The following is a 6491-nucleotide window of genomic DNA, read 5'->3' on the forward strand; positions in this document are numbered from 1 at the left end:
GCACCATCCTCAAATGGATGGACAAACTGAGCGAACCTACCAAGTGCTGGAAGGTTACCTGCGAAGTTTTATCAACTATGATCAGGATGACTGGTACCAACTGTTACCTCTAGCCAAACATGGTTACAACAACTCGGCAACCAATGCACATGGGATGACACCCTTCTACGCAAACTATGGATGAAGGAACGCGAGGCGCAAAATCCTGGAGCCACACTATATGTAAACTGGATAAAAATGATCCACGAGCAAGCAAGAGAATCGCTCCAACTGACACGAGAAGCTATGGCCAAATACTACAATAGGAAGGCCAAGGAGCAACCTGACTTCAAAATTGGCGATAAAGTAATATTAAACGCAAAGAACATCGGTACACGCCGAATGTCAAAGAAACTCAGTCCTAAATTATATGGACCATTCGTGATCTTAGTGAAACGAGGAAACCGCACCTGCAAACTCAATATCTCAGATCGATGGAACATACACCCAGTATTCCACATATCTCTATTAGAACCCTACAGAGAATCGGTACGCATGAACCGACAACAACCTCACACAGAGCCCGAGGATATTGAGGGCAACTTACAATGGGAAATAGAGAAAATTGTAAGAAGCGAGTTACACTCTTACAGAAAGAGAGTACACGGTCACTACCAAGAGGTACGGGGGAACTATGGGACTTTGTCAAATGGCAAGGATGTTCTGAAGATGAGAACACCTGGGAACCTGCCGCTGGTATGGATAATGCAAGGGAAATGGTAAATGAATTTCACCGTGATAATCCAGATATGCCAAGGTGGACAAAGGAAGGACGATGAGAGAAAGGTTTTCCTACCATGGCCAAGTAAGCACAGAAGGTTTTTTACCCTACTCTCATCGGGTCTGAAAGGAGTTAATAGTTAAATTATGTTTATGTTTATTTTTTATTTTTTATTTTTATGTACCAAAAAGGCATTCGGGGCGAAGCCTTAAGAGGAGGGAGCTCATGTTAGGAATACCAGAACCCGATACCTAGGAACCACCCTAAGTAGGGTAATCCCACTTAGAATCAGAATCTCTGGTCTCCAACACCCCCCTCCGGCTCCCTTACGGGGCCCGCACATCATCATATATATTAATCTCAGTTGCGTCCTGTGAGTATATTACCACAGAATTGAGGGTGTTAGAATAACAGCATATACGTCGTTGCCGTCTGTCTGACCGGATCCTGTTCGCAGGACATATGAGATGGGACCTTTGGCTAGGTCTTGGAAGTGGAACAGAGTGATTCCGTCAACTACTCAGAGACTTACCTGGCTTCAAAGACATGACATGTTTGGCATAGGCCATAGGTAATGGGACGATTTTGTACAAAGAGATGGTATCAAATGGTAAAGGATCTCTACTAGAGACCAATACATTTACATCCACCAGAAGAGTCTAGAACTCGAAAAGACACTACCAAAGAAGCCAACAAACTTCACGGAGTGTTGCAACTGGGTTTCGGAATACGTCGTAATCATGAGGTAATTCTCAATACTACAATGGTTACTGAAACCTACTACCCAGAGAGCAACCAAGGGTTGTCGACCGAGGGATTAATTACCAATCTGGTGGAATAGCTTCCTGCAAGTTAATAGGAAGTTATCCAGAGAAAATCTATTGGTTGGGTAGGGAGTTACAAAGGATCGGAGACAGACAACCTATGATGGTTGCAATGACGACCATCTTTTGTAACGATCCCTCCTAGGATAGTTAGTTCTTGGCAGCGGGGAACGATACTTCTCGTTTCTGTCTTCCTCTTTCTTTGTCTTACGATAGCTCTAGGCCTCTGCCTACGTTACCGATAGTACAAGACCTTTGTCTTCTATTGGGAACACCTATCGTAAGCTTTCTCTAACTCTTATTTGTAAGGCAGTTTCCTTGGCGTAATGATAACATCACAATAAAGATAAAGATCGTAAAGTTGTTTTATATTCGTTAATGTAATAAGTAGGAAAAGTACTTAGAACAAAGCGTGAAGAACCTATCTTCCTCAGCTGCCTCAGCCTCCTTATATAGTGTTCTTCCGGCCCATAGTCATGTGACCTAAAGTGGTCACATGTGCGAAACCAAATCATAACAAACTAGTCATGTGACCAAAGTGATTACATGCTCAAAACCCATGACCTCATAGCGAGGTCATGTGCAAAAACTCATAAGCTAATCATAACGCAATAAACAAGTGATATGACTCGACTGAGTCATATGCACGAAACCCATAACCTCATAACGAGGTCATGTGTGAAACATAAATCATACGTGCAAGGCTTACCCGCAAGGCACACTCGCAAGTCATACTCACTAGGTACACGTCCCATGACTCATACTTGAGCCATGTGCGAAAGCATCACAAATCCCACACATAACAAATCATATAACCCGAATGGGTCATATGCATAAAATGATAACATACCTGTGACTCATAACCATGTGTCATGTGAAAAGCTTTTCTATGCCAAGTCACGTTCGTGACATCTTTGCAGATATAGCCGTGGATAAAACTGATCATTTTATCAATAGCGAAGACAATTGGAGTCAACTCAGTTCGACTTAAGAACTAAGCCATAAGTCTAAAGACTCTGCTAATCGGGATATTACTATTAGAGATAGTACGTTTCCTAAGAAGAAATATCGTAATTACCAAAGAGGGTGTGATGGTTTTCAGGGTCCACAGGTGTTCGCACCTTGGAAGAAAACTCGACATTGTGAATTACGATTAAAAAAGTACATAGTTGTATGATAAATAGATGTAGTCCGCGAACACTCAGACGCAGAATATAAATATTGAAGTGCCTTCCAAGCTTTAGACATCATCAAGCAACGGAGAAGAGACCTTAACAGTATAATATTATTTTTAAGATTTTATCCTACTTTACCTACTTTACTTCGCTCCTAGTAGTCATAAACGAAACGAGCGAAGTCTGAGCCTTCCTAGACAATCTCTGTCTACAAAAACGAATCTCGATTGGCCTAGACAATCTTGAAGTCTATCAAGTTGTCTCCGCCTAACACAATCAACTTTGTAGATACACATGGCTAATACGAATGAAGGTCATTGACTCTACCAAGAACACTTAGAATAACCTCCAATGATACCTGTTTACCTACCATCAATACCTATTATCTATTGCTAGTGATACTGATCTCCATTTTACAGCCAGATTCCAGAAATAAACCTTGACTTCCCTTGGAATCAACTATATTATGGCTGCTCCTTGACATCACAAGACCAATAGCCAAGCTGAACAGAAGATCCATGAAGTTAAGACTAGAATTCTGAACATGATAAAAGAATGACAGACCAACTAAGACCCCGCCCTCACTGAGCTCGCTGCATATATCAATACCGGATGTTCATACACCCTAGAAATGTCTCCCTATTAGACAATCTTCGGCCACCAATACTCTCTCCTACCTACAACCAATTCAAGAACTCCTTAATCCCCACCTTACAAGACCACTTAAACCACAATCAAGCTATCCGGAATGATGACTTCCAAGCTGTTAAAGCTGCACAATTCTGAAGTACAACTACTGCTCAGAAATAACGGCACAAACATGTTCTTTTTCCAAAATGTAACTTGATTATAGTCCATGAGCACATGTTTATTACCAATATTAGATGCAGCAAGAAACTACAACCACAATGGTGAGAACCTTTCAAGGTTTTATCTTTTGATGAGCATACAGAAAACTACTGTATCCAAATAAATAGAAAGATGTATCACAACAATACCGCCATTTTTCATGCCTTCGCTGTCAAACACTTCTACTCTAATGACAATTCCAAGTACCCTGGAAGAACCCGCCGTTGGCCTGTGCCCATCATCATTAACAAGAAGGACAAATGAAAAGTTAAAAAAATTTGAGACCGCTACCTGTAGTATGGAAATGATCAATTCATGGTCAAATGAAAATGATACCCAACCAGCCAAAACAGCTGGAAACCACTGGAAGGATCAGAGCACACTCTGGACATGGTGAACAAGTGGTGGGAAGTAAACATACTAAACAGTTCTCTACCACCAATGATTAACTACATCACGACGTGCTAGACACTGACTATGTCAAAAACTGAGCCATGGCAACTTAAACTAGAAGCCAGAGATGGATTTTGAGCACCATACATTGAGTCAGAATTTGAAAGCAGCGATGAGGAGAATCAGGCTATGGAACAAGTCCTTGACAACCTCATCAAATCACTAGTTACTATCCGAATACCATAACGATATCAAACTATGTGGAACTCAATATAAGTCTGCAACAACAGCTTATTAGACAGTTATTGAACTACAATATTATCTAACTTGAAGACTACTTCGCTATCCTCTGCGTAGACTAGTGCCCTGATTGTGATAATGATTGGGTAGACACACAACATAAATCTGGTATTCTTGACTACTGTGACCTGCATTTTTTTGAGTCTTGATGTTTTCTTAAGATTTCTTCTTGTTCCTGGTATGACACTTATGATAAAGAGCTTATAGTAGAAACTGAAGTCTTCGGTTACTCAGACTCTGCGTTTCATGATTTTCAGGTTTTGTTTGTTTAAATACTTGTTTTATTTTAGGGAATGTAACAGGTACAGGTACTTGGTTATTGGTTTTATTTTATGTTTTGTTTTAAGTATCGCTTTAATACTTGGTTTGTTTTAAGTATTGTTTAATACTTGACTTGTTTTATGTTTTATTTTAAGTATCACTTTGATACTGGATTTGTTTCAAGTATCATTTGATACTTGGTTTGTTTCAAGTATCGTTTGATACTTGACTTGTTTTATGTTTTGTTTTAAGTATAGTTTTGATACTTAACTTGTTTTACTAAAGTGCATCATTTGATACCTTTAAGTAGTTTCATTCATGCTAGACATGAACAGATTTGTTTATTTAAAGACTGCCTGATTCCACATTGGAAAAGGCAGACTTCAACAGACAGTATTTTAATATACCTGGTTGAATGGTTTCTCTTTGTTTTCTCAGTACACCTTCGAAGCCTCGTTTAGTCACAGCTCTCACCTCCTCTCTGGTAGAGCAGGCCACTTATTAAACTATCATACATTTATGCGATAGGTGACTCGCACCTTGCGAACACGTTACAGGACCGGTGTTACAATCGGGGTACCAGTCGGAACTTTTGGAAGAATTGCCCCGAGACTCCTAATAGACTAATATTATGCACGTAGTTGACATAAGAGAATCACCCGTCAGGGTTACAGCGAGACACAATAAGGCTCCACGGACAACTTGGATCTCCTTAAGCACACTCCTGAGGGAGTTGAAATCAATGGCAGAGGAATGCCGCAATAAGCAAAAAGTATCGCGAAGCGTTATCTTGGCTCACCGAACTGTTGAGGAATTCGAAACGAGCCTGTGGGCTCACGATAGCTTTACATCAATCGTCGTGATTTACAGATTTTGTCATGTTTCCCCTCCTTTAGGAGAGACTGGTTTGTAGCCCCTGGCGTCAGATTGCTCCCGGGAGTGTCATACTCACAATAATTCCACCCGAGAACACCGGGGGTTGAAAGAACAGTCGGGTTCTTTGGGTAATCTAGTGTGAACCGCCTGGTCCAACCAAGAGCCCGGGTTGACCGAGCGAAGCTTGGAAGACCTAGCTTATGGAGAGGGGGGGATCAATCCGGACGCCCTGAGGAATGGCGAGGGGGAGAAGCGAGCACCAAGAGTATGATACGAAGGCTACGCGTCTGCTATATCTTTTTGAGCCAAGTAAGTTACTAGGCCCAAGGTGTACCGGAGGCATCGATAGCTCCGCTGCTCTCCGGACTGCACTGCGCACCGTTCTTCGGGACTGGTAAACTTGTCACGGCATTGATAAACGCTAAAGGTTGCGAGATTCCACACCGTGGAAACAACCCAGTAGCTCCGCCGTGCCTGCTAAATCCCACAGTACACAATTGTTCTCAATGGCTATTATGAAGTCCCCAATGAGTAATACTTTCCTTCTTATTGCAGATGGAGGTATGATATGATAAACTCAGCTTTACAATAAAGTCCCAGGTCAAATTGTCCATTTCGAGGGTTCTTTTTCCCCCTCAAATTTTTTTTCACCCATTCAGAGAACACCGCTCGATGCCCACGAGCATCTACCGAAACCTCATGGCGCATTGCTAATTCCGTGGATAACATAAAACTTTACACTGGCCTCAAAAATTAAAAAAGAACTTGGGGGAAATGTGGGGTAAGTGGGATGTATAGTATATCGTTGTACGTGCCCCACATGGAGGCGATACGAAACCCGAAGCCACTTGCACACCACTTGACAGAAACCGGTATAGAAACCGGTGCCCGACGAAACGTTTCTGTTCGGTACTTCACAAAGTGGTCGCCGCATACACAGAACCTCCACATGGCCTAGATCTATACCAAGACATGGCATAAGCATTTCTCTAACACACCTCGTAGCAGATAAGTTCAGTGAGTCTGGTTCTCCTAGTAACGACAGAGCCAGGG

The sequence above is a fragment of the Tuber melanosporum genome, assembly GCF_000151645.1.
Source record: "Tuber melanosporum whole genome shotgun sequence assembly, scaffold_166, strain Mel28".
In the NCBI taxonomy this organism is placed as follows: domain Eukaryota; kingdom Fungi; phylum Ascomycota; class Pezizomycetes; order Pezizales; family Tuberaceae; genus Tuber; species Tuber melanosporum.